This window comes from Aythya fuligula, chromosome 1, assembly GCF_009819795.1.
Source record: "Aythya fuligula isolate bAytFul2 chromosome 1, bAytFul2.pri, whole genome shotgun sequence".
Taxonomy (NCBI): Eukaryota; Metazoa; Chordata; class Aves; order Anseriformes; family Anatidae; genus Aythya; species Aythya fuligula.
Window position 1 is genome coordinate 154,991,427 of NC_045559.1, and position 13,177 is coordinate 155,004,603.

Genomic DNA, 13,177 nt, shown 5'->3' on the forward strand with positions numbered 1-13,177 from the left:
ATTTTACAACTAGAAATTCCCCATAGTCATGACATGGAAGAGAGTAATTTCCCTGTAATACTTGGATGGATAAATAAGAGCTGACAGATGGTATAATGCTCAACAAAACTTCCTATTGAGTTTGGGATATATATTACATAAACACAATACACATGTTCATGTATTCCCAGTGGCACTGATCTAGATCCTAGTGAAATCATCAGGACTACTTCCACTAAATCTGTTGTATAGCACAAGAAATTTAACTCTTTTCTGGTAATTTCATAATCAAAAATAAAGAGAAAAATATTGTTTGTATAGACTATTGAGAAGCCTTGATTTTAATAATTCATGATCCTCATTGTGTTTTATGTAGTACAAGCTGAAACTATATGATTAAGAAATTATATGGAAGATGTATGTGGAGTGGCTGAAGTCACTGGGTTTTTTCAGCCCAAAAAAGAGAAGACTGAGAGGGGCCTGCAGCTCCCTCACGAGGGGAACGGAGGGTCAGGCGCTGAGCTCTGCTCTCTGGGGACAGTGACAGGACTGAGGGAATGGCATGGGATGAGGGAGGTTCAGGCTGGATATCAGGAAAGGGTTCTTCACCAAAAGGGTGATCAGGCACTGGAATGGGCTCCCCAGGGAAGTGGTGACAGCACCAAGCCTGCCAGCATTCAAGAATTGCTTGGACAATGTTCTCAGACACATGGTCTTATTTTTTGGGTTGTCCTTTGGGGACCCGGGAGTTGGACTCAATGAATGCTCCTTGTGTGTACCTTCCAGTTTGGGATATTCTATGACTCTATGATTCTATAAGAAAACTATATGGTAGTTAGGCCAGCAGGAATGCGTAAAATATATGTAGTAATAGCAACATTTAATTTGACTCTTTGAGCATGGATTCACTCTATGATGTCCACAAGAAACACAACACTGTCAATAAATGTTAAAAATAGGTAAACCTGATCATTACTAAAATGATAAAAAGAGGGGAAAAAGAAGTTCACATTTGGTTGATGGTAAAAGTCCCAGCTCAAACAACAACACGTCTAGAGAATTTAACCTGTAAGTACTACTTCTATTGTTCTTGGGTTCTCTTTTCCTAGTTGTTAATTGTAAGCTCAATTTGATTAATTGATAAATAATTAGAAGATTTTGACATTTATGTATGACAAAAAAGGAACATGAAACTGTTCTTCCTATTTGTATTTGGCAAGTAACTTGATAGCTGTGACAGAAAAAGGAATTCCTTAGAAATGATTTTCTTTCTTTTCCCAGAAAATTGTTTCCTTTTTAAATAGCTGAAGTAGAAAAAAAAATAGCATGTTCAAGGAAAAGAATTGTAATTACAAAGATCATTGCACTTTCTGCATTAAAACCGATCAGTTTGTGAAATATGTTCATCTGATTCGTGTCAATATGAAACAATGCTAGGGCCTCATGATGAAATGTGACCTTCTGTCTTATATACCCTTGTATAACCATAAGTCCAAGAGAAACAGAATGGTTAGTGTATATAGCTCTTGTATCTTGCAAAAGAATGGTCTAGCAGTTCATGTTGATAGAGGGTTTGAAGGGTAAACCTTGAGACTCGGGTCTAGGAGATAAGAGAACAGGGGGGAGTTTTTTGAGATAACTGATGACTATTGCACGGGACACAACTTTCTGACATCTGGCCAAGAGAAAAATACGGAGAGGGGGGAAGCTGAAGAACAACTGAAGGGCAAAGCCTGGGAGGAAGACTACGAGCCTTCAGTACGAGTGACCCCCAGAGGGACCACCGGAGACTGATACGCATGCGTCCATGGGATGGTTCGGGTCCCGGGAAACTAATTATAATAACCCTGCCTTTTCCAAAAGTGGTGATGAATATGTATTAGCCTAGGAGCATAAAAAACAGCTGCCTGATGTAACTTGTGTGCGTCTTGGTGGAGCGGAGATGCCAAGCGCACCCAGCGCTGTTTACTTGCCTCTATTCATTTAATAAATTGTAAAGCTTAATTTAATTGCAATCCTATTTGGGACTCAGTCATTTATTACAAGTTGGTATACCAAAGAAATGACAAATTACCAAAAAAAAAATTCTTTCAAAAGGTGTAGGACACCATAAACCTGGATTTTCCTTCATTTCATTTACCTTATTCCTTAGCTTTTCAAAAAGCAGATTTACTTTTTATTTATTATTTTTATGAAATGTTTGAACTTGACAGCTTTAGCAAAATTAAACTTCAGGTAGACATGAGGTAGACCTCAGTGATTGTGTTTGTCCTCATACGCAATTATCTGTGGAAATGTTAGCTTTGGTGAATGCCCTGTTCCCTTGTAGCCAAATAAAATGAGCTCCCAATGGCAACTGTGTGTGTCATCCTTATTGTGCTTTTTGATTTTTTTTGATCTGTTCAAATTGAATCTTTTATACTTGAGGTGTTCTGTTAAGTTGCCTGCTCCTTGGGTTTTCCATATCTGTTTTCTGAGATTTATGTCTTTATATGTTTAAATGCCACCTGGGTCAAATACAGCTCTAGCCACTTTAAATTATTTCTGCAAGTTTAAATATTTGTATCAGTGTATTCTTGTTACTTTTTTCTGCTTCTATTTTTCAATGATTTTCAGGTCAGAATTCTTATGTATTTTGCAGACTTGCAAGGAAAAGATGAGAGGGCAGTAGTTGTGAAAGCCACTCATTCTGATCCATCTGTCTATTAAGTGCAAGGTCATGCATTTCATAAAGTGAAATTATGAATATGTGATAAAATTGTCTTGCCAGAGATTAGAAGGCTAGAATTTGACAACAGTGGGCTTTGAGAGATGTACTTTTCTGCATGGTAATCTATAAGGAAAATAGGTGAACAATTTCAAAATATCATAGAGTCATAGAATCATTCAGGTTGTAAAAGACCTCTAAGATCATCTAGATCAAACTTTAATCTCGCACTGCCAAGTCCACTATTAAACCATGTCACTAAGCTCTACATCTACACATCTTTTTTGAAGACCTCCAGTGACTCAACTACTTCCTTGAGCAACCTGTTCCAACACTTCACAACCCTTTAAGTGAAGAAATTTTTCTAAATATACAACCTGAACCTCCCCTGGCACAACTTAAGGCCATTCCCTCTTGTCTTATCACTTGATGTTTGGGAGAAAAGCCCAAACCCCACGTCACTATAGCCTCCTTTAAAGTAATTGTAGAGCACAGTAAGGTTTCCCCTGACTGTCCTTTTCTCTAGGCTAATCAGCCCCAGCTCCCTCAGCCACTCCTCATAAGACTTCTTCTCCAGACCCTTTACCTTGCCCTTCTTTGGACACGCTCCAACATCTGTCCTTTTTGTAGTGATGGGCCCAAAACTGAACACAGTATTAGAGGTGCAGCCTCAACAGAGATGAGTACAGACAGATATGGTAAACCATGAAGTAAGGTAAGAGTAGAAAAAATATCTGATTAGTTTTCAAAAGATTCCTTGAAACAAAATGTGGAAAAAACAGACCTTGAAAATTTTATATATTATGGTAATTATAGGCAAAGCAATCACTGAACTTTGAAATCGCCAGAAAAGAGAACTGCTAAAAAATTTCCAGAGGTTCTGCTGATGTTAACTTCAATTTGTAAAGGACTTAAAAAAAAAAAAAAAGGTTTATATTTTAAATTAAGTATAATAAACATCTTCAGAAGAAAAAAAAAAAAAAAAAAGGCTGTTAAGAGATTTTGGAAATAAAATAATAGTAGCACAGACTTATAGTTCAGATAGATCTACTGCTGATCCCCTCTGCCTGGGTTTTTAGAATAACTTTTAATAAAGGTTCTTAGATAGTGAGCGAACACTAGAAGAAAACTGAAGTGCAAGGAAAAGATATTCCAGTAAAACAAAGATCACAAACAAAGAACATCTCTTTGCAGATATTATCTTACACTGATGTTTCTGCAATTTCAGCAACCAGTAGTTGGAGCATCACAATGCTCTTTGGTTCTGTTTGGGAGTAGTGGTTGGAAAAATTATTCTTTAGGTCACTGTGACTTTAAATAACAAACAAACTAACAAAAAACTAAAACTCCTAGCTGCAAACTATTACACAGTGATTCTCTGTTCCCTAGGTGAAGTGAGACGAAGAATGATATGAACGTACTTATCTGCATCTCCCAGTTCCTTGCCATAAAACTACTCACATACCCATGTCAGGAATGAGAATTTTTCTCAAGATGCTCAATTTAATCTACAAGACTTTGTGTGTCACTGAGAATTTCTAAAACTCTGTTTTCAAAGGAAGCCATTACTGTGCTATACTATAGGAAAAAAAGATGGAGACTGACCATCTGAGGCCAATACTTCCTCCAGGCTAGAACAATGTTATTCTGTCATCCACATGAGGTAATTCATGTATGCAAGGATTCAGATCTAGCCTACAAGCGTAAGTTTATCTCTAAGCTAGGAGTCTAAACTATCATTATAGTCAATGCAGATCCAATCAACAGAGCTATTTGTGTCACTGTAAAACCAGACATTGACATTTGATCAGCTGGTTCCCTAGACACTATTGTTGTGCTGCCAAGGGGCTCAATTCACTTCACCACAGATATTGATTTAGTGTCATTTGAAATGGCAAAGTGTATCCTGCCTGGCTTCCAGATGTTGATTCTATATGACACTTGTAGGTTCTATGTTATATTTGCCAGCCATGTGCAGGTGCCTGAGGCTTGCACAAGCCTATGTATGGGCAGCAGAACTGATGCTTCATTGTCTGAGCATGTATGTAGCAAAGGAATTGAATTTCATGGCACACCCATTTCCAGCCTCCTTCATACTTATCCTCTTCCCTCCCCATCTGCAAACCAGGACATTTGGGGGCATAATAGAGCTCTTTCATATCAAGTACTGCCATCAAATCAGAGGTTGGGACATGAGAAGAATAATTTATTTTCAGGTTACAATCCCAGCACGTTTTCCTAATGTATGAAACTGAGACACTATGTACCCGTATTTGGACATAGCCTTAGAAAGCAAGGTCAGTGATACCATATTAATAACATGTTTGTGATGCAAAAATATTCACTATAGGCGATTAAGTAGCCATAACCATAGACAAGACTGACTGAAAGTCAGAACAAAAACTCAGCATTTCTTGAGTACTGAATGTTCTGTTAAGTAAATTACTTATTTCTACTGGTTTTACTCTGATTATGTGCAGTTTTTTAGAACATAAAAAAGTGGTATTTTTTATTTTTTTCATTTATTTTTTTACATTTAGAAATTATATACACTATATGAGACAGCAGTTAAGCTTTTACAGCTAGGAAGCTTGGGTAAATTGAGAACTAAATTACTCATATTGACAGGTATAAGTTAACATGACACCATATTTTCATTTGGAGCATTTTAGAAAAGCTCCAAATTTTCTAGAAATTTCTTAGAAAATTTCAATTGTAAATTTTACGACTTTAAACATCTAAGCTTTAGGTGTGCTTTAAGTATTTATTTTGAAACAGCTAAACAAGATTAAGTTAATCTGTTTTCCTAAACAACCGTTAAAAACAAAATAAAAACTCAAAAAATCTAACAACAAATCAGTACAATAAGTACTTTATATTATTAAAATTAAATTTCAGAAGGCTTATTCTTTTTTCCTTTTTTTTTTTTTTTTTTTCTTTCAGTGTTAGTGCGATTTGTGATTCACTTATGACAATGAAAATAAACTAGTCAATTTTAATTTTGGTTATGTACATTTGAGTCTTGTAATCTCTAGATCTGTGCTTCACTTTCAACTGAAAATTGGAAGTAGAATAATGGAAGTATTTTGCCTTTGAGTCTGAATCTATCCTTTTTTTATACAAAGGCTGGATTGACTGTAAATTGCACTTGGTTCTATATTTTTTTCTAATGCAGTATTTGATCATATAAAAGCAGAAGCAGGGTCTGTAAAGAATTTAGAAACTCACTTTTTCAAAATGTAAAGAGACTTTTTTCTACAGATATCAATAAAATTACCTATATACTGTTTTTTTGTTTTGTTTTGTTTTGTTTTATTTTATTCTAACAGAGTAGTGAGTGGGTATTAGGATTATGTTTCAATGTTCAGCATTATCCAGATTATAGAATTAAGGGTATGTTTTAGAATATTTCATAGGAAATGGAAGTTTAACATAGAAGTCACTTTTAAGACAAACCTTAATAATCTAGTTGGTTATTTATTTATTGTTAGTTTTTCCTCTGTGTGCTTTTACAATGGAAGTTACTATGAAAAGAGAAAGTATCTGAGTTTTTTAGATGCCTTGGGATGCCCTAAGATAACCAAGACATTCTCACTCAGCAGACATGCTGACCCATGAACTTCTGTTTTGGTAGGTAGAGGCCAGGCATTCAGATGGCACAAGATGGCATGCAGTAAAATTAATTGAATTCTCGGGACACATTCAACTCACCTTCAATTCAAACCCTTAACTTAAGATTTAAGTATCTGTTGCCCTCTTATATGCTATATTTTATGCAGATTCCACCTGCCACTACAGGACAAGAATCTCCTCTACTTTCTGGATTTGCAAGGTGTGCAAGCTTCATGCAGATACCACTTACAGAGGGCATTTGGAACATCAGCAGGTATATATGTTCAGGAAATTGAATCCTGCCCATTGTATCGTAAAAAGCTTTTTCACTGAGTACACATCAAAACCTGCAGTGTAGATGCTTACTTGTAGATATCTGAATCTAGAGGTGAATTCCACTGTTGGTTCCAGACAGTGTGATCAATTTGTGAAAATGCCACCTTCTCCTTAGATTAGAATGTATTTGTACATTTTTTTTTTATTCAAATCCTTAGCCAAAACAAAAGGCTTGTTTTCACTTTCTCTACAGCTGTTTCAACATCCAGATTTTTTTTTTAAAAAAAAGGATAAAACATCAGAATATATGTTTTTTAGTTTTTGATAAGTTAAGTCTCTTTAGTTATTGTTTATGTTGAATACAAATGGGTGATACTGATGCCTTGATCCCTTCTTTTTGCAGTATAACTATTCAAATTTCTTATATTTGAACTAGTGTTAACAATACTTTATAGATGCAAAATTTCCTTTATTGGTCCTTAAACAACTTGATCAAAAGAAGAGCTCTGAAACTTATTCTGAAACCATAAATGTTGCCCTTTTAACTTTTCTTTTTCCCTTGTGTTATTTTTTTGTTGTTGTTTGTTTGTTTTGTGTGTGCGTTTTTTTTTTTTTTTTCTCCACAGTATGAAAGGAACTGTCATTAACCTCTGTTAACTGAGCACACCTTGTACTTGCAATGATCCTATTCCTTGTGCAATTCTCTTTACAGTATCAACTGAAGTGCTGAATTTTCAGTTCACTGAACTGCTTATTTTCTTGCTTATATTTGGATTCATGCCTATTCTATTTCACAAATTCAGCACTGCTCTTCCTTACAATAGCCTAGATCAATATACATGGCTTCAGAGTCCACTTCTTCCATACTGGGCTCAGAGCTGTATCTCTAACATTCCTAAGTATTCCATCTAGTTTCCATCCTGTTCATCCAATTTCTCTTTCTAAAAGCTGACTTCCATGTTGGCCTTTCACTCTATGATTTCTCTTTCCAGTGATATCTCCTTTCTGTGACTCCCTGCTACAGATCCCCTGGTTTCCTGGTTGAAATTGATGCAGCTGGACTGTCCTTAAGTGTCTAGGATGTTATAATTGCTTCCTCAACAACGATTTCATCTCTGATTGTAAGTAATCTACCAGAACGCTTCCAGACAAGCTTTGATTTATTTGACAGGAGTAACATCCCCCCAGGGTTCATCTATTCTTGTGCAACAGCTTACCCTTTTTAACTTAATGACAACTGAAGAGCACGTGCTGGTTGCTGAGGCATTCAAGTTCATAGCCTGGCACATTCATTTCCTGTGCTACTGGTTTTAATTCAAATTGATATAGCAGGTGATGAACTTTGAATTGTAGCTATGTGCTTGCTTCTGGCAACTCTGGTTTCACTGGGGCAACTTCTGGAGAAAGATACAGCTGAAGAGATGTCAGAAATAACCTCTTTAATTACATGAAGAACAAGAGTTTGTCTGTAGTTATTACCACTTTGGAAAATATCTAGATCTTATTTTAATTCCTTAATTGAGGCCTTCAGCTCCTTAAGTTTTACTTCAGATTTTCTGGGACATGCTTGAATTCCCCATTCTTTTTTTTCTATTTGATTTTTTTCAGAAATGTACAAGTACATGCATTGCCTCCATGGACACTGAATACTATGTTTGTCATCAGTACTGCCCTTTTTGACCTACTTGATTAGAAAAAGTTCAGGGCTGTGTGGAGTCAAACAGTCCTTATGTGAACTTTATTTACTAAGGATATGCAGAGCTTTCTTTCCATGGACACAACAGAATTCAAAGGAGACATTTTCTCTATATAGTGGCAAATCTCTTTCAGGCAACACTTGGTCCATAATCTTTCTTCATTAACTTTCTCTCTGTTACTGTTGTATTGCCTTTTCTCTCCTTTTCTTCAGTCCTTCTGTTCTTTTATGGGAAATATAAAGCTTCACAGAAAGTTATCAAAGAAAATTTTCTTCCATGTGTGCCTTTATTCAGGAGGCAACACCACCCTGAGTTTGAGGGAAAGGCTCCTATTTTTGTATATATTGAAGGTCTTCTTACAACTCTTGTCAAATGAGGTAAAAGGTTTATACTTCCAGAACCAGTGAGGATGAACCTGGCTTATAGTAACACCACGAATCATGGAATTATATTGATTTCTAAGACAATTTACATTATGTTACTGTAGATGTTGAACAAAGCAAGTTTTCTTTTATCTGTACTCAGATTTTAATGTTATGACACATCAGTTTTCCTACTGTTTATCAATGCTTGTGGCTTTTTGCCAGTATGCTCTTTTCTAGAGTCATAAAAACTCCAATGAATGGTAACTTGTCTTGCTCTAGTATAACTAAGTAACTCATTCACTTTCCAATTAAGTATTTAGAATAGATAAGAAAAGCAGTCAAGAATACCTATAACATTTATCTAGATATGGTTAGGACTGAGATGATCCCTCTGGCAGATTTCATTCTTTTGGTTGTTGATTTTCTGTTATAGAATAAAATATAGAGTGTGATATAACTACTGAACCTAGTTATATTTTATTAAAATTCTCTTCAGGTATTCAGAAATGTTTCGAGGCATCCATTTCTTCACACTAATGCCTAGCTGCCTGATTATCAGTTCATTTATGCTTTCCAAGGAATCGTTTATTTTTTTAAGACAGTGTAATTTTTGTGCAAGCCTGACTTTTATCCCATTTGCTTGCAAAGTGACAATTAATACCTGATACATAGCCTCTAGTGTACAGTCCTCGTCAGTTACATAGTGAAATGTTCAGACATTTGCTTGGAAGTCTGTAAGAAAAAATTACTAAAACTTGTGTAAGTCTTATTTTTTATTTTTTAATACACATGAAATTAATGTAGCCACATAGGTTTTGCATATTCACTACAGCAAAGCAATTTTTATAAATTGTATTCACAACTACATTACTCCACGTCTGATGATGCTGTCATTTCTTTTTCTTTTGAAGTTTTCCAAAGAGTGATGTTTTAGACAGAAAGTTCCTGAGAGCACTTCCTTAAGACGGTTGCTCTAGAAATTAGCTGTCTAGTGTGACCATCTGTTTGAAAGCTAGTTAAGTTAGTAAATTACTTTCAAACAGAAAATTACATTTAAAAACTTTAAAAATATATAGGTGACTTAACTTCCCCTAAACACGTAATTGCTCATTAACACACATATTTGGAATGGAGTGTTTCTGACTCAGGTTAATAGGAGTTATGCCTTTGATATCAATGAAAGCCATAGAAAACATTCAGAGAAATGTGGGAGGTAGAAAAATATCAGCCAACACAGCAGACATCTTTAGATGGCAAACTTTGATGAACTGAAGCAATATGAAGGGTATAAAATATCAATATCATTTTTAACCAAGGAAGAATTCCCTCAGAAAAATACCGAGGCAGGCAGACAGCTAGAGAAAACAGCTAGAAGACAGCCTAAAGAAGCTTTAGCAGACCATGTGGAGAAAAATAAAATAAAATTAAATTAAAATTTAAAAAGTAATGTAGGGAGTAGGGGAACATAGATATCAGTGAAATTTACATATTTACATCAGTAGAAGTAGTCTAGATTTGAAAAGATGGGAGAAAAAAAAAAAAAGGAAAAAAAAAAAAAAAAGGAAAAAAAAGGGAATTAATACTGATCTGCAACCTTGAACTGAGCTCGGTTCCCATTCCCACACCTGTAGGAAGTTTCTTTTTGTTCAATAGGACTAGTTTATTTTGCACCTAATTTTGCCTCTAGATTAGCTGTCTTTGTCCTAAAACAGGAGATTACTAAAACATGTTGATGATAACTTCTTGGTACAGGTACTAAGGGAGCCAACTAGGAAAGATGTCCTCTTAGATTGTTGCTTGTAAACAGGTTTTGTGGGTGAAGTGGTGATTGGTGGCTGGTTGCCTTGACCAGAGTGACCATGAAGTAGTGGAGTTTAAAATCTTTGGTGATAAGAGGAAAACTGCCACCAACACTTCAACCCTGAATATGGAGAGAGAAGACGTCAGGGTGTTCAGGGAACTAGAAGAGCAGAAAGCCAGCTTGGCTGAGCAGGGAACTTCTTCCAGGTCTTAGGCAGAAAAATAAAGTATATGGCTACTAGAAGTGAGGTCAGCTGATGTGAGAGGACTACAGAGATGATGTTCATCATTGTAGGGACAATATGTGTGTGGCCAAAGCTCACTTAGAGTGGAAACTGGCTAGGTCTGTGGGGTACAACCAAAAGGTGTGTTGTATTTTAATCTGTTAATAGCAAAGGGAGGACCATAGATAGCACTGATCCATTATTTGCTGAGGACGGTCATCTCACAGATAGAGATGTAGACAAAGCAGAGATGTTTAATGCCTTCTTCATCTTTGTCTTCATCATCAGTGATGGGCTCTGGTACCCCCAAGTGCCCGGAGATGGAGGACGATTATGATAAATTCCCGGCCAACACCGAACTCTTGTGGGATTTGCTGCCATAATACATATAAGCTTGTGGGACCTGGTGGGATTCACCCCAGGGTACTCAGAGAGTTCACTGATGTCACCAAGAGATCTCTCTCAATTATTTCTCAGTAGTCTTGGGAATCCAGAGAGGTCCCAGTCAACTGGATGCTGGCAAACTTTGTACCAGTTTTCAAGTAGAGCTAAAAGAAGACCCTGGAAATTACAGGCCTGTCAGCATTGCTTCAGTGCCTGGTAAACTTATGGAGAAGATTATTCTGGGAGTTACTGAAGAACACTTGTAAGAAAATGCAGTCATTGATCATAGCAAGGAGGGATTCATGAGGGGAAGGTTCTGCTTAACTAATTTGATTTCCTTTTATGACAAGGTTACCCACATAGCTGACCAAGGGAAGCCAGCTGAAGTAATCTTTTTTGAATTCAGCAAAGCTTTCAATACTATATATATATATATATATATTTTTTTTTTTTTTTTTCCACAGGACCCTTCTGGATAAAATGTCCAGCATACATCTTGACAAGTACATAATATGAGTGAACAATTGGCTGATGGTTCAGGCTCAAAGGGTTATAGTAAATAGGGTTACATCAGGATGGCAGCCAGTCACTTGTGGGGTTCATCACAGCTCCATTTTAGAGCCAGTTCTCTTTTACAGTTTTATAAATGATCAGAATGCAAGACTTGAGCATAAACTGAGTAGGTTTGTAGATAATACTAAATTAGGAGGAGGTGTTTATTCCTTTAATGGCATGGAGAGGCCTTGCAGAGAGATCTTGACAAACTAGAGAGCTGGGCAATCACCAAACACATTACATTTACCAAGAGCAAGTGCCAGATTCTGCATCTGGGACAGGACAATGCTGGATATATGTACAAATTGGTGGATGAAAGGCTGCAGAGTAGCCCCACATAAAGCGATACGAGGGTCCTGGTTGATGGCAAGTTGAATATAAGTCAGCAGTGTGCCCTGGCAGCCAAAAGGGCTAACTCTATCCTGGGTTGCATCAAGCATGGCATTGCTGCTAGCAGGTCGAGGGAAGGGAGTGTCCCACTCTGCTCTGTGCTGGTGAGGCAGTTTTAGGTGCCCTGATATATGAGTGTGTATTAGAGTGTGTCCAAAGGAGGGCTACAAAGGTGGTGAAAGGGCTGAAGGGCAAGATGGTTGAGGAGTATCTGAAGTCACTTGGTCTGTACAGCCTAGACAAGAGGAGACAGATGGGAGACCTCATGGCAGTCTACAGCATCCTCATGAGGGGGAGTGGATGTGCAAGCACTGATCCCACTGGTGAACAGAAAGAGGACTCAAGGGAATGGCATAAATCTGCATCAGGGAGGTTCAGGTTGAACATTAGGAAAAGGTTCTTCACCGAGAGCGTGGTTGAGCATTGGAACAGTTTCTCCAGGGAAGTGGTCACAGCATCATGCCTGGCAGAGTTCAAGTGTTTGGACAATGCTGTCAGCTGTACTGTTTTATTTTTGGGTGGTCCTGTGTAGAGCTGGAATTGGATTCAACAATCCTCATGGGTCTCTTCCAGTTCAGGATATTCTATGATTCTAAATTACAACAAGGCTAACTGTTATGCATATATCATTTTTTAAAATATTTTTTCTATTAAAAAAAAAAAAGTAAACAAAGTCTTTGTAGCAATAGTATAAGGATTCCCATTCTCATCCTACTGAAAGTAGCAGTAAAATTTGAAGTTTTTTTAATGAATTTTGTCAGCATTAATGAATGTTTAACCAGAATAATGCATCTGTCCCCTTATCTAGAGTAATGGATTCTAGAAGCAAAAAGAGAAGGAAGAAAGACTATACAGTATTAAAAGATAAGAGCAAATCCAGAGCTAACATATTATTTACCAGACAGAGGCTCCAATTTAAAGCCCAGGAAACAGAATAAGCAATAACTTTGGGTTGATATTGCTGAGCTTTGCATGACTATGATAATGACTTCATTAATCTGCAATTGCAAAGAATTAATTTCCATTTGTTTTACTGTCCAAATGTTGCTATTTTTTAAAGCTCCTAATGCATCCCATTCCATACAAAGTTATGTTCTTATTAAAAATATATATTTACATACACTTAGCAACTTGGAAGTATACTTGAGTTGTTTTCCAGTATCATCACTAATATAGCAATGGTAGGAC

The 13,177-nt window shown here is 36.6% G+C and overlaps 1 protein-coding gene across 1 annotated transcript in view; it reads right to left on the reverse strand.

The window, feature by feature from the left end:
* GPC5 (glypican 5) overlaps positions 1–13,177 on the reverse strand; it is a 771,981-nt gene that overhangs the window by 469,077 nt on the left and 289,727 nt on the right. The window lies entirely within an intron of this gene.